This window comes from Cydia amplana, chromosome 18, assembly GCF_948474715.1.
Source record: "Cydia amplana chromosome 18, ilCydAmpl1.1, whole genome shotgun sequence".
Taxonomy (NCBI): domain Eukaryota; kingdom Metazoa; phylum Arthropoda; class Insecta; order Lepidoptera; family Tortricidae; genus Cydia; species Cydia amplana.
This window is the reverse complement of record NC_086086.1, coordinates 2,908,549-2,925,504: the sequence shown is the minus strand read 5'-3', so window position 1 is coordinate 2,925,504 and position 16,956 is coordinate 2,908,549. Positions and strand designations below refer to the sequence as shown.

Sequence of the window (16,956 nt, the reverse complement as noted above, 5' to 3'; positions counted from 1 at the left end):
CTGCTTAGTCGATGCAGAGATACCTTAGTGTAAGGCCTGAGTGGACGCTCGAAGCGGAGCGTTCGGCGGTGCGTGCAGCGTGGCGTCGGGTTCAGGAGTAATTTGAGCAGCGTGCACTAAGGCCGCTCCTATACGCTTGCATTTGTTTAACATGCACGCCGCTCGCCCCGCCCCGCTGCACGCCCAACTCGAGCGTCCACTCAGGCCTTACACTTAGTGGAGTCTACCCCCGAATCTGTTCGGGTTAATTGAATTTCATTACTGGCACACATGGAATGGAGGTGAGACAATTGGATACGTCAGGCGTACGATTGTGGTCAAAGGCCATTAAGGTGACGTTCGAATGGCAACTGCAGCCGCATTACTGTTCCTTGACAAAATGCATTACTGCCGCGATTATCATGTTCATTCCAACACTCATGTTCAGGCAACAACGACGCCGCATCAGTAATTTAAACCTTGATTTCTTTTCTTCACATAGGTAAATGAAGCTTTTAAGTATTATTTAGGTACTTACCTAAAAAAACATCGTTACTTAATTTGAGCTCTAAGGCTATCTTGTTCTGCGAGGTTATATTTGATAAATTTTTGGCGTAGTTCAAACAAATTATTCAGGAAATGTTTGTTTAGCAAGGATTTCCTTGATTAGTCCGTGCACTTCTACACCGTAAGATTCCTCAGCTAAAATAGCTTAAACGCGCAACTTTGCTCAGAGCATATTGCTGCTTATTATTCTAAGAATATCGTCGATAATCCTGTGAAATTTTCGTAGACGTTCGTCTTTTTAGAGTTGAAGATGTAGCTAGAATTCGCAAATGCTAGCTGCTGTTTGGGTTAGTAAGCTGTTTGCACTAGTCATTTGTCTGGCGGCTTATCGAGCTCCTAGCGCGAGCCGATTCAATTTCCTAGGCTGACCCGAATACGTGCACCGTACACTGATTTGTCTTGTAAAATAAAATTGTTAAAGTGTGTATCGCACTTTTTGTTCACGGGATGAAATTTGAAAAAGTTTAATTGACATCGATACAGTATTATCTTATGGGGCAAATAAGAAAACTCTGCCTTTTATTGTTATGTTTTACAATCAACTACACATAACCCTTAAGGCCCACTTGCACCATCCCACTAACCCGGGGTTAAGCGTTTAAACCATTAACCTAGTGTCAAATTGTACTGGTAACCATGATAACTCCAGGTTTAACCGGTTAACCCCGGGTTAATGGAATGGTGCAAATGGTCCTTACTATATCAAATTACAATTGATTAAATTGAACTTTTTTACCTAAACCATTATAAAATTATTAGACTGTGGTAACAAACTTGTGTTTGAGAGGCAAAGTCAACGCACTGAACTAAAACAAAAGGTTTGCCAGACAGGATGGAATCCAAGATGAATTTGTAATTAAAATGTTTAAAGCATCCGCTGTCTACAAATGTTAATTTTATTAGTACTGAAGGTTTTATTAATAAATGTGGTCTTGCTTCACGATTTTAATAGTATTTTATACAATCGTGATATAATTGATTATATCACTATTGTATACAATACTTTTTCTACGAGTCAACAAAAAAAATACTTAAAACTAGTAGAAGAATCATATATGTGGGTAAAAAAACCAAAAGTATACAGCTAAGATGCGCGAGCAGCCGCGATACCTTCATACTCGTACGCGACCCGGCCCCCGCGCCCCGCGCCCCCCGGCCGGTTGGTCAACGACACCTTCTCGTAACTCATGAGGCCCTGGTACTTGCTCCGCGCTTTCGATTGGTCAATTTCATTACTACATTATTTGACTAAACTGTATCGAAATGAATATTATAGTTGACTAAACTGTATCGAAATAAATATTATAGTTGAGTTGGGGTCCCATAGTGGAAAAAGTATGCGATTTCACTTTAGTATACGAAGTCTTAATTCAAGCATTGCAGTCGACGAGTAGAAAAACATAGGTATGATATCTTAAAGTAAGAAATTCAGTATGAAATAGCATTTTTAGGGTTCCGTAGCCAAATGGCAAAAAACGGAACCCTTATAGATTCGTCATGTCTGTCTGTCCGTCTGTCCGTCTGTCCGTCTGTCCGTCTGTCTGTCCGTCCGTATGTCACAGCCACTTTTCTCCGAAACTATAAGAACTATACTGTTGAAACTTGGTAAGTAGATGTATTCTGTGAACCGCATTAAGATTTTCACACAAAAATAGAAAAAAAACAATGAATTTTTGGGGTTCCCCATACTTCGAACTGAAACTCAAAAATTTTTTTTTCATCAAACGCATACGTGTGGGGTATCTATGGATAGGTCTTCAACAATGATATTGAGGTTTCTAATATCATTTTTTTCTAAACTGAATAGTTTGCGCGAGAGACACTTCCAAAAATGGTAAAATGTGTGTCCCCCCCCCCCTGTAACTTCTAAAATAAGAATGATAAAACTAAAACAAATATATGATGTACATTACCATGTAAACTTCCACCGAAAATTGGTTTGAACGAGATCTAGTAAGTAGTTTTTTTTTATACGTCATAAATCGCCTAAATACGGAACCCTTCATGGGCGAGTCCGACTCGCACTTGGCCGCTTTTTTATACTTTGGTTTTGACAGTAGGTCATACATTAGGGAGCACGCTTTATTTCTGATTTTGTAAACACGGTTTACACAAACATACATAACGGAAATCAAACATAGTACCTACCTTATAGGAAACGGTCTAGTTAGCACCAATAGTTTTAGATGATTCACGGTTAGTTTCACTAGACTTATAATTATGACTGCGTGAAAATATTGCGAGCTCGCAAATAATACAAAAGGTAATCACCACAGAACAAGTAGAATGGCGATGCGAGCAGGGTATATACTTAGTGAAATGATCACTTTCCAAAAGTAGGTTTCCAAAGGTAGGTAGGTAGGTAGGTAAGGTAGGTAGAGTAGGTAGGTAGGTAGGGTAGGTAGGTAGGTAGGTAGGTAAAAGTAGGTAGGTAGGTAGGTAGGGTTACCTACTAGGTAAGGTATTTCATTAAACATATCGAGGAAAATCGAGGCCGGTACGTACAACTCTCACTTCTGTAAACAGTTGGGCTTGCACGTGAGTACAGTCAGCAGCAATAGTTGCTAAGCGGGCGAGATGTTCAAAATGATCTTGACGCGACTTTATTGTTAAGATAATAAGAGCGTGTCCGCTTAACAACTTCTGCTACTGACTGTACCATATAATATCGAATCGAAAATACCATAATTATCTTGAAGATACCTCGAACTTATTATATCATCTATACAAAAGAGTAATACTCATAAAGTTACTTGATAACTATTTTACTTATAATTGTAACGTCATGTACATATAGTGCGTCAAGCAAATCTTGTCAGTAGCAATGTACTGCAAATTAAAGTAGGGTAACACCATGTAACACTCAAAGAGCAGAATTGCACTAAGAAAAGCAGCAATGTACATCGAACCAAAAGGTGTTTATTTTTCCGCCCTTCATACGTCAGTTCGAGTGAATTATATATTCAAATTTTAGTAATGTTTACCGTCAACGAGCATGATTGTACATTGTAGGCACCTTAGCTTTGCTTGAGGTCATGCATAATCTTGGTATTTAATGGTGACAGCAGAAATTTCTCTTGAAATAGAAACGATTCAGAATGTAAACAATAAGATGATGGCTGTCATTCACGATCCACATTCCACAGATAACACACAGATGACACGCGATTTTGGAATTATTCGAACACAGTGTTACTAACCCGCGATTTTTTCAAATATGCCGCCTTTTACTACTGACAAGATTTGGTTGATCCAGTATAACTCAATTCTATATTTGCATGTGTTTGACTTTTCGATAGGTAAGTAATAATAATATGTAATAGCAAATGTACACTGTAGCCTGTTAAATTTGGGGACTAATATGTTAACTCACATTTATAGACGGGTCTATATAAATGTGAGTTAATATGTGTTCAAACCTCGAAAGTTTTAAATATTATATTGCAAAGACTAAGTTGTTTCAATATTTATTTTCAACTTTAAAAAATATTGCCTAGTAGCCGATATAACAGTCCTTAACTGAACCAATATTATTACAGAAATAGCCATTAAAAAGCCACTCTCGCGGCCGCGATCAATAAAAGCAAAAACAAATTAAACCATACAATTATTTTTCCAATTAAAATTGGCTTCTCTTTGAAAGACTCGGTTCCCAGCCGAGAAATTTGTTTGCATCGAAATTACATTTGCCTTTTTGTTAAAAAGTCGTATTTTTATTGAACAGCGTAAACAAAAATTATACCGAAGTCTACACATAAATTATTGCAAGAGTAATAGTTTCGACCACAGAATAAGTAATAGTATTATCATACAGTACGGCCACGCACCGCCCCGCTCCGACTCGGATTACCTCGCCCCGCGACTGGCCACGACATGAATCTGACGGACTTCTAGCATGCTCTCAGTAGAGCGACTTACGCACACATACACTATGACGCGTGTACAGACGTGCCGCGCACACATAAACGCAAATCATTTTTGATGTATGGCGTGTCCGCCCTGTGGTTTCGACATAAAATTACCAAATAATGTTTTAACTGTTTATCTGAACTTAAAAGTATACATGGCTACATGGTTAAGGATAGCATAGAAAGAAGGGCCGTGTCTGTGCCGGAGCTTCCGGCGCTTACTTTTGTATGACAGATGACAGGTGATCACGTGACGCTTTCCATAGAAAACGAAGCGCCGGAAGCTCCGGCCCGGTCTAACGTGAGTCATCCTTTATGTCGCAACCAAATTGTAAGAGTCCACCTTTTACAAACGGCGTCGTCATTTTCCAAACGTGATACGTTACGCAAATTGCCGAAGGTAAAATCATTAGTGCGCTCAATAGTGCCAACGTTAAACGGTGACCATGTCGGAAAGGAAAATACACATTATTAGTTTGTACTAATACGCATGTATTTGTATGTTTGTTTGTGTTAAGTACGCGTTTGTACGCGAACTTATTCCTTTTAGGGACCTCGGTTTCAGGGGTCAATTTATTTGTGGTTAATGTAAACAAACCTCCAATCCAATTTCACAAATGCAGTCCATTCGTGAAATTTGACGTGAAGACTATTAGTATTGATTGATTGATTGTGCATTCCCGTGATTAGTGTTTATCTTACAATTGACCGTTCAATGGGATTGTCCATTCATCGTCATTAGGTCGTAATTAACAATAAGCATTAATCACTTTCAAACTGTATAACATGTTGTCATTTGTCGCCTCGGCTTGGCTGGAAATAAGGGTAATTAAAGGACAGCAGGAGAGGAGCCCTAACAATAAATACCGGTCGGCTAAACTACAAGCGTTAGTCGTTTAAAAAATTGTTTACAGTACATATGGGGCTACTTTTCCGCAAAAATAGCACTTTTCCGCACTAGTGCGTAAAATAGCACTTTTCGTGCGTATGTCGAAACTTTGCCATATGTACTGTAAAACGTTGTTCGATACACGTGCGAATAGGTAATTCGCAACTCGTGTCGATTTAAAACACTCCCTTCGGTCGTGTTTTAATTTATCGCCACTCGTTTCGATTTTCCTCTTTTTCGCACTTGTATCGAAAATAACTATTTCAATTGCGTTTAGTGGTAGCGTTGCGTGGTGGTAAGGTTAAAACAGACAGACTGAAAATGAACGTTGTTTTTCCGATTAGCTGTACAGTTTGCCGCGGTAAAGATCGTTGCAAATTACTATTAATAATTCAGCTTATAATTATACGAGCCACTGCTGACCACAGGCCTCCCCTCAAGGGCGAGAGGGTTTAGGCTGGCTACACGTAGCGTATAGCGTGGCTGGTGGCTGCTTACTGGCTGGTTGGCGGTGTAAATTATATTTCGTAACTTTATCTATATGTAACATTTACAGTGGAGTAGATATTTAATTGTGACTAAACTTCGTGGTATGACAGCCTATCCTACTTCGAAAAATACATATGTAATCTTTTTCTTCTATAAGTACTCGCCTTTCAAATTTTTATCCGTTTTCAAAGAGAAAAGAATATCCAGAGGGAGTCAAGACTTGAGTACTAAAGAAAATAAATGTTGAATTTAGAGCTAATAAACAAATGATTTAATATTAACTCACATTTATAGACGGGTCTAACGCGAAATTTATTCAATTACCTTTGGGTCGGGTAGTTGCACAAATCTCTGTTTTGACATTTTGCTGGGACATCAGTTGGCCGCGACCATGACCAGTGAAACCTGTGTCGAAACGTCGGTATATAAAGGTAATTGAATAAATTTCGCGTTAGACCCGTCTATAAATGTGAGTTAATATTTGTTCAAAACGCGAAGGTTTTAAATATTAAAATGATTTAATCATTAGGTAAGAGGTAGGGTAAAGGCACCAGTAGTCAGCCTTATAACGACTTTTTTAAGTTTGAACGCTCGGCATTTCTACAGGATTAGTCGGATAATTAAACAAATGACATGGTTAGATCAATTGTTTATCATAGTTTTAAAACAAAATATTTAAAAACATAACAATCCTCTTTATAATATCTCTAATTAAGTTTAAACAAAAAGTGGCACTTTTCTCCAGTAGTCAGCCTCCAAAATCCAGTAAGCAGCCTCTGTGTACCCAGTACTCAGCCTATATAAACTATTCATAATAATTAGATCAAAATCACTAATATTTATATCAAAATCAACGATATTATAATATTTATTTTCTTTATAATTTTTGTTATCGTTATTGTAGTTAGTTGTAGTTTTTAATTTTAGTTTATAATTTTTTGTATATATCAAAATCAACGATGTTAAACAAATATCTATTTTTTATTACTATTTTAGTTATTGTTATTGTAGTTAGTTGTAGTTTTTAATTTTAGTTTATAATTTTTTTGCATATACATATGTATTACTTACCTACTTGTTTACTTATTTAATAAAAAAAAATCTTATAGGTACAATTCTTATGACACGAAATTTGTTGGTCATAGGTACTTAATTAACTAACACTATTCTTGCAAACTAAGAATCGCAATATTTATTTTCTAATAATTAATCCGTCAAAAATTAATGAGGTAAATCAGGTAATATATAATTATGTTCCTAGTAGGTATTCGGTAAAAAATAATTAATCGAGTCTATGCAGATCTAATTATCATTAATAAACAAAGTCATATACATACCGACCAGGAAAAAGCAAAATGATAGTTATGTATAGTTAACGTCAAAAATATGTATACACTTTTGAACCTTATTTCAATGAGATAGGGTTTAAAAATGTGGACATATTTTTGGCGGCGACGTACCAAGCAAGGTCAATGGCTGAGTACTGGATCCGCGAAACCCAGTGCTCAGCCGCATTAAAACGTTATTTCAAATGCGGCTGACTACTGGGTTTTACTTTAAATTGACTAGGGCATGCCTAACTAAATTTGAAAATGTAAATTTAACGGTCCTAACGGTCGCATTGGTTCGAAAATAATAAAATAAACGAATAACCCAAAGGTCAGCCGTGGGGGGCTGGGCACTGGATTCTTTGGAAAAAAGTGTTATCCAGTGGCCAGCCCCCTCAATTTATAAGTGAAATATTGATATTTTCATTCAAATATAATGCAGTTTAATAGATAAACTAATAAATAAACCAATCATTAACAAAAACAATAACTTTTAACATTAAAACATAGTTTTTCTTGCCTGTTAAGAGAACACCACGTGCAGTAAAAAATATGGCGGACATGACACTATTGCACTCGTCGACAAACAGCACCTGTATGAACGAGTATATTTCTTCCCCCCGTTCCCTCACCGCACCTGTCGTGTGACGTATTAACCAATAAGGAATCAAAGCTCCTATTTAAGTACTCGCGATTTGTTTAAACGAATATACCAGATATTTATGACCAATAAACGACTCAAAAGGCTGACCACTGGTACCTGGCTGGCCACTGGTGCCGTTACCCTATTGATTAATGCCGACTTATAGTATCGTTTTATTCTTTCAATTGAATTTAAAGATGATTCGAATTTTCCATCTGGTCTAAATCTGCCGCAGTACTATAGTGTATTCATGAGCTCACTCGCTTTAGTATCCGCCGACTCACGGTCCTCAAAGCTTTTAAATTGTCATTTTCTTCAATTTCGTTCCTTTTAATGTGTTAAATAAACGAATTTGTGAAAAATGGCCTCGGTCATCATCAGTACACAATTGATTACACAGCCCATAGACTAGGAATCCTTTAGACTGAGTTTAGAGCAATTATTTCATGAATCCGATGCTGCCAAAAATACGGGGGTGCGGGGGGAGGAGGTGAGCGAATCCCGTGCCGTGATTGGTCCGTTCAAAGACACGGACCAATCACGGCACGGGATTGACTCGAAGATGGAGTAAAACTACCGTATGAGTGGCAGAGGGGGTAGCGTTACTATGCTCAGTCTAGAGGATGTCTTGTCTGTGACGCAGCCTAACATCCGTTCATCAATTGTAGAGCGATAAACGTCGGGCCGGGTTTGCAAATGACAAATGTTTGCTAATGACTCTCGGCTGAAAACCGAATAATTCCGCGTATATTTTACAGACTGCTATGATGAATTAATACATTTTGTATTATAAATTACAGTAGGACTCGTTTGTTATGGCTAATATTTATAAGTTTCATAGGAGCACTTATTATGGAGTAATATTAAATGAGACTATCGTCGCAACCGTGTATATCCTAACCTACCCTGAAAATGTTTTTTTTATACCACATCAGTGGCAAGCAAGCATACGGGCCGCCTGATGGTAAGCAGTCACCGTAGCCTATGGACGCCTGCAACTCCAGAGGTGTTAATTGCGCGTTGCCGACCTTTTAAAAACCTGTACACTTCTTTTTTAAAGAACCCTATACTGTTGACCCTCTGGAAAATCTCGGAAGGGATTCGAGCTCATTCCACAGCCGGAGCGTCCGCGGGAGGAAATTCCTCTTAAACCGCACAGTACGCGACCATTTAGGTTCTAGGGTGTGTGGATGAACACCCTGCCGAGCAAAAATAAGTCGTATCGTTTCCTAATTATATATTTAATCGTATGGCTTAAAGAATTAACTAATAAATCGAAAATACATCAGGAATGTCATAAATTAATGTAATTCAATTTAACGCAAATTAACGTAATTCAATTTAACACAAATTAATGTAATTCAATTTAACAAGAAAATGTAGGTATGTTAAAATAGATAATCTCATTAGTAATACGTTTTTAAGTGTCGTTTAAAGCCTTCCAGATTGGACAACGTAACGAAATTAATTAAATTTGTTCAATCAGGATCACTGACTTAATGCCTTTAAAATTACAGGAAACCTTTGTTCGTTTACGGAGGCCTAATTTCTAAATTGATTGATAGCTTCGCTCTGCTGAGTTGAAAACGGTAGATGTAAATTTTGTGCAATCAATGTCGGAGTACTCGGAGTAGTCATTCTCAGTTTAACGACACCTTGTTTTACCTGTAATAATTTCGTTAATTATTCCTGAATTTCAAATCTCTTAGGGCTACTTGCTCCAATCACTAACTGGGGGTCAACCGGTTAAACGTGGAGACAATTTGACACTGCGGTTAACTCTTTATCTTAGCCATAACTTATTCATTTTAGCTGCAACATATTTATAATCATGTCATGTATATGGGCTGGTCATGTCTGCCGAATGCCGAGTGAGCTGTGGGCCAAGATCGCCACAGAGTGGCAGCCCAGCTCAAAACGAGGAGTTGGCAAACCACGTCGGCGATGGCGAGACGAGCTAGACTCCTTTTTAAAGGAATGGCCAGAGACTGCACAGGGTCGGAAGACTGAAAAAGTGGGGGGTGGCCTTTGCCCAGCAGTGGGACATTACAGGCTCCTAATAATAATATTTATAATATAATCACCGTACGACTTTTCGAAGTGCCGAAAATAAACCTTAATAACGTGCACTGGCTATAAGTAAGCAATACGACGACACACGAACTTTCGCCTTTAACGGAGGCATTAAATGGGTGCTTAACGCTGGCGGATTGCCCTCTGTGAATAATGGAGAAGAAATAGCTGAAGCGGCACCATTTTTAACGTTGGCTGAATAGACTCGTAACTCCATAGTCATTCAGCGCAGTAATGTAAGATACGTGACGGCGCATTGTACACGTTCTCGGGTCCGACCACTTTACTTCGGCTCAAACCAAAACATAGTGATTTCTTCGCTTAAGTGGTTCCTTGACGGTGTCGTGATGGGGCACTTTTACCTTACAGTAATTTTTAAGTGACGTGGGGACTTGGAAACTGCTGGAAAAGTAAAGTTTGACTGAGACTGACTTAAGTACAATGCTTAAAAATAAAGAAAAAGTAAAAATATTCACTTTTTCGAGCGGGAATTGAACTCGAAATATTTACACCAAATACTTACTTTCATTTCTAATACTTTGCTAGGTTGACGCTTTTTAGAAATATGTCTATATACATCAAATGCCATGTAGTTATTTACCATTTTATGAAGGAATTCGTTCATAATGTATCAAAGTCGCGCATTTCACATCTAAGATAAACAATACATATAATTCCAAATAATTTACCTTGATTCCTCAATCATATTTTCACTCCAATCATCTCATGAAAGTTGACAATCATAATATAACAAGACAACAATCCACAAAGTTTCGAAGAGGCGTATTCAACTGGCCAGTCCCTTACAAGTATAGGAACGTAAGTCAGAGTCAGGCCCGAGATTGCCGGGCCACTTGTTTGTTTCGTGGTTAGTACAAGATTGCATAACAAAGGAAATGTGTAGCTACATTGTCGGCCGGCCGAGGGCTAAACGAGGATGTTTTCCAAATTAAATTACCTTATTAGTCTTATTGAAACAGTCGCCATCACATATATCGGAGCGGCCGAGGTGCTCAAAAATATCTGAACACGCACTCTAGCGCCTTGACAATAGAGGCGTGTTCAGATATTTGTGAGCACCTTGGCCGCTCCGATATATCTGATGGCGACTGAACCTACTACAGAGCCCGTACCATGAGTCACTGACAGTGTCAAAACTGACATTAACGCCATCGAGAACGTAATTTACTTTCTATACATCTCGTTCGCACTAATATGCGAGTACGAGCGAGATGTATAGAAAGTAAATTACGTTCTCGATGGCGTTTATGTCAGTGCCAAACTGATGGTAACCGTACTTATTCAGCGACAAGATCAAAGATAGCTGTCACTTGTTAAATTAAGAGAGACCAAGGCTTCAATTAACAGAGATAATTATTATTCAGCAATTGTATTTTACCGTAAACATTATGAACGTTCCATCACTATAACGATTCCTCGAATCCACGTCCGCAACAAGGTTGTAATAATATTATTGAGATCTCTAACGGCTTTTATATTGATTGTCTCTGTGACAAGATAAATAACAAAGAATATTAAGTGCCCTAACTTTCCACGTCACCATACTTACTAGCTGTATAGAAAAGTGGATACTTATGTTAGGGCGCCGATTTTTCAATCGAACTAACTGATTTGTGACCCACCATAGAATTAAACTTTTCAAATAAATGTAATGTAATGTCAATGACGTAGGTAGTAAATGTAAAAAGATTTCACAGTGAGTCAGGAATCAAGTTGTTCGGTAGAACGAAGTGGCAAGGAAATCGCATTTCTTAACTGTAAGTACATGTTGCATGCCTTTAGTCATGGTTTAAAACAATTCAAAACGACTCAAATGTAATTTATATGTTCTTACGGTTATTATTGGTATTCTTTGTGTAACATGTGTACATTTGTGAAAAGCATTTGCGTGGTATGGAAGCTTAATACAAAAACGAATTATATAAACGTTTTTTGAGCCAATCTTCTCGAGGCAGTGGTATAGGTTTGGAGCCGGTGTAGCTTTATTTGACGTTCATAAGCGCATTGTAATATGTCTTTTTGAATAATAAACTATCTTTATCTTTAATCATAACTTATGATACGGACGATATTAGGTTACTGCTTTGATAAAGAAAGAAATAGTTATTTTCGATACAAGTGCGAAAAAGAGGAAATTCGAAACGAGTGGCGATAAATTAAAACACGACCGAAGGGAGTGTTTTAAATAGACACGAGTTGCGAATTACCTATTCGCACGTGTATCGAACAACGTTTTACAGTACCTACATATGGCACTTTAAAGTTTCGACATCGCACGAAAAGTGCTATTTTACGCACTAGTGCGGAAAAGTAGCCCCATATGTACTGTATCTTCCGTAAATTTAGAATCTGATAATATCAAACATATGTAACCACTGATTTAAAATATCTTCCATAACATTTCAGAATAATCATTACCTAAATCAAAATTCAGCTTTTACAGGAAAGCAATAAATCACACGTGCCAATAAAAAAAACATTTCGGCGTGCGTAAATAGGGGTGAACCGTTCGAAAAGTAATAATTTTATCGCGGATTTTGCAATCTACCAAATTTTATATCGATAACAGAAGCTTCCCGATAACAAGCACATCTGCTAGTCATTCCGAACACGTTCAGCTTTAGAGCCATACAGAGAAACGCTCTCGTAGACAAGAAAATGCCCTCTTTATGGCTTCTTGGCGTAGATTTTATGTCCCCCACTTACGAACATTGACTTCCCAGGTCGACTCGGGTATTCAAAACGTGACGTCGTACATTTTGAAAATGTTTACACGGAATTGGTTGTCGTCAGGAGGGCATTTCAATGTTGTTCAGTAAATTGTCGTAACGATATACTACGGAAGTGGTTACCTTTCTTTTATATTTTTTGTTATGATTTGTTTTTATTGGATTCTCACATGTTCAATATTTTTATAAAAGCGAATGATAAAATAGAATATAATAAGAATAATTTTAGTGCTGCAAAGGCCGTATCTTTAATATAAGTCCATAATTTTAGTGGTACTGTCTACTGAGTTTGTTATAGACAGCCGAGCAAAGAAATACCTAACCGAGGTAGGCCATCTCTATTCCTGTCCAAGTAAACTATAATTACTATTAGCTAATCGCCGTCTGCCATTGGCTACTTAAAATGTAGTAAATAAAAAATGTCTCATTCCCATTATTATTGACTTCTAAAACGAGAACTCCTGAAACTAAAAAAAACCTAATGCTTTGCAACAGACCGCACCAATGTACAATTTACATTGCCTGTCAAAATTCAAAAAGGTGTCATTGGAGGTATTGAATTGAGAAACGATATGTGTATATTTCTAGATATAATCACCCACCGAATCTCATGAATACACACAGCTTTTGGTATTATCCAGGCTGCTAACCTTACGTTTTGGCATATTCAAGCGACAGCTTGTAGATATTTTGTATATTTGTTAACAATAGGTAACCTTTTAAAAGAAAAAAATCTCCTTACATTATTGTTACATTACGCCATTTACGCCCTAGGGAATATAGTCGTAGCTTCAAGAACTATCAATTGAATTAGCCAGGCGTTTCCTAAACATGACGTGATTGTATCGGAAAAATATTTCTTTGCTCGTTAAAAGGGTATCATTTTCTTCTAATTGAGTAAATAGTTACATCTTGTTGCTAGTTAGGTTCGATTTGTCGGTAGGTACCTAAACACACACGTTTTACTACCTTATTGTTAAGGTTACATTCGTATGTCAGATAATATTCGCCTGTGACCCTAAAGCGGCAATTACACTGCGTCGTTCACCTAATGCGGTCGCTGAATTCATTTTAAACTACTTAGGCCAACAAACGTCGTCTTCACATTAGTCTGTCCGCCTACTACGGCGACCGCATGACTCTTGAATGGATTCGTTCAACGAACGTCGTCTTTACACTAGTCTGTCCGCCTAATGCGGTGGCCGAATGTTATTTGTGACAACTTCAAATATAAATGGCCAATGCCAACGATATAATGAGTACATTTGCATAGAGGTTTTACTTTATCAAATGATCTGCGGTCGTCGCTGTCGGTGATCTAATAATGCGGACAGATGTCGTATTTACACTGCTTCGGTCAACTTATAAGCGTTGGCAGGTGTCGATCGCCGAATGCGACCGACTAACGTGTTCTTTACAATTTTGCGGTCGCCGCATGCTGCATGCGGCGAACGACGAAGTGTAATTGCCGCTTTAATAAAACCCTATACATGTAAGCGTGGTTATAAATATACGAAGCGTCGTTCGAGCCGTTTAATTATACCATAGAGGGGGAGGAGGAGGTACTTTTGAGCCCAAGCCAGGCAGGTACTCCAGTAATTTCCTTACATAAAATACTTATTTAATGCGTAGTTTTACACAACTGCCCATGTAAGTCATGTTTTCATGGCTCCTCCTCTACCGATGGCCCAGCACTGGACCAGCTACATGACCATGCAATGGTAGAGGCACCATCCCTGGCCCACTACCTTTGATGTGCGGACGAACTAATGACACCGTGGCCATCCCATCGCCATCCCGGCGTGCCATAAGCCATCCGACACCACTACCCTCTCTACACGCTGGCCCATCATAGTGGGCCAATATAATGGCCCATCGTGTAGAGGAGCCCTCAGGGTTCATATTTTTCTACGTGTTATTTTTACAGCCGCCAAAACCGATACCACTACATACCCTACGCCTGAAAGCTGACACCTTACAAAACAGTATTGATATACGCCGATACCACTAATTCCCTACTAATATGGTCCGTGGTTACGTTTCTGCATACCAACTTGCGGATAATAAATCGCCATAATTATATTATTACCTCACGTCACAAATTTTAGGTATAAAATCAATCTTAATCTTAACGTTATACCGTCCATTTTTCAAAAACGATGGTGAAATATATAGTTCGGTTAGTTTTGAGTGGAAGTTCAATAGTAGCGATCAACACGTTTAACTTCCGGTTTGCGGTTTTCATATTTCCATGTCAGTTGTCACATTATCTGTCATGAGCTTCGAGATGATTGGTTAGACCATGATGAAACCGGACGTTTTGAATCTGACTTCCAATTGCGCGTTCCAGGGTTGGCCAACTAACTCGGAGTTAACCGTTTAAACTGTATAAATAGTTTTACTTTGTTAAGTGTGTACCTATGTACTCCTTATTTAAATTATACAATCACATCGTTTTGACCTCGATAAAATTGTTTCGAGAGCTCGTAATGTTTACCTTAGAAGAACGCTTATGGTGACGTCACACACGTGGGAGTTGATATATTCCCTTTAATATAAACTAACTCCTAACCAATAGAACATTAATATACGTCAGTGTGTTTCAGAAGAGCGTGACCAGGGTGCATGTATATTTTAAGGATGTGGCACAAAAAAAAAGTACTAGCTGCATAGAATGTTCTTTTGCCTACAATGCTTCGTAAAAAATAATAAAAATCTTTTGACAGTTTCCCACCTAAACTTCAATAAAAAAAAGAATGTCGCTTACGATTCACGTTATTATGAGGCAGTGTTCTTCTGTACGTACCCGAAAGGGCCCAAAATGTTACGAAACCAAGCTGATTGCATATAAATAAATCGAAGGCGTTTGTAATTAAGTGGGTGAAGCTATGTGGAGTATAAAAATGTTTACGATTTACCAGAAAACGGGAAAAAATAAAAAAGACCTCATCCATATAGGATTTAAAACGGGTCTTGCAGATGTTTTCAAAAAATTCACTTCTATCATTGCGTTCTGGGCCTTCTGAGCAAGAAAACTAAAGAAAAAAGGTTTGAAGATATCTCTAGATACCTTGGAGGATATAATCAAACGGAGACGCCATGTCTGTAATTTTCTGTACAAAACAGTCTGCCGATTTTTGCGGGGGAGGGGAACGTCAAATGTATGCGTAACGTAAAAATAGCCATGTCAGATAAACGTCAGTCCATACATTGTGTATGACCGTTGGCCGCCTATTTTCGACACAGGGGAAAGCCTGTTAATGGCTACTCCGTTTAGTTGTATCCTCCAAGCTAGATACAATCAGAAGGCGTTTGAATGAAAATGGTTTACAATATCGAAATACAAGTTTTACCGGTCACGCTCTTATCGTACACAGTGTAAATCTGGCTCGTAATCCTGTCAATGCTAACACGCGTTCGCCGCGGACATCCCGCATGCGAGGGAGGCAAGTGAGGCAACAAAAAGAGGCTTTACTCCGTATGCCGAGGCATTAACTTGAGCCCGGTTGAACCTTTCTGGCGAAGGTTCGTTAAAACAAGCGAATTAAAACGGCATTCGGTTATTTCCGTACGTGCAACTTTGTGATAGTGCGGAGTGAAACTCAATCGAAGCTACCAAAATAAAAATGCAATGTATTTGATAACCGGGGAACGGGCTAGTATTGAGAATACAGTTGAATAAGTTATGGAAAGTGGAACTTGGAAAAGACCTTGGAATTTTTTCAGGAAACAAACTAACGTTTCATTTTGGAAATGGAAAATTTCGATTCCATCATTTTTCCATGTGAAAATTTTGCAATTTTGGAAAGTTTCCGGCATATCAGTAATTAAGAACGACTACTACTACGACTACGGATTTTGTCAACTTTTATGAAGTAATGTAATAAACGTTTTTTTTAACTCAAAATAGACGTTGCAAGACCCAGAGCGATTTAAAACCTTCTTTAATTATATAAGAGGTAATTCAACTGTTTCAATTTGTAATTGCATACGTATTTGGACTTATGAGTGTAACACCAATAAAATTTAAACTCTAATTACTATATCAAAATTTTAAATTCAGGGTAAGCCGTAAGGTATTGTTTTAACTGAAGCTAAAAATACGACACGTTTCAGATACGGCGGCAATTCCTATGAGATCTGTCACTGTAGTTTGTCTGATTATGTCACATAGATTTCTATGCAAAAGTGTTTGTACCTAGGGTAAACCAGCAAGAGCCATCAGAGCTTATAAGTAGTAACGCTCTATTTAGAGACGGTTACCGTAAAATGGGGTGAGTAGGGTCAAACTGAAATTCAAACCTCGATAACATTTTATTTTTACATATGA

General features: G+C 38.0%; 1 protein-coding gene across 1 annotated transcript in view; it reads left to right on the top strand.

Annotated features, from left to right (window-relative positions):
- The window catches only part of LOC134656260 (gonadotropin-releasing hormone receptor), a 430,768-nt gene extending 414,038 nt beyond the window's left edge, over positions 1-16,730 (top strand). The window contains exon 6 of the mRNA XM_063511776.1: positions 16,721-16,730. The gene's annotated coding sequence lies outside the window, so the exon portion shown is untranslated. The remainder of the gene's footprint in view (positions 1-16,720) is intronic.
- The last annotated feature ends 226 nt before the right edge of the window (positions 16,731-16,956 follow it).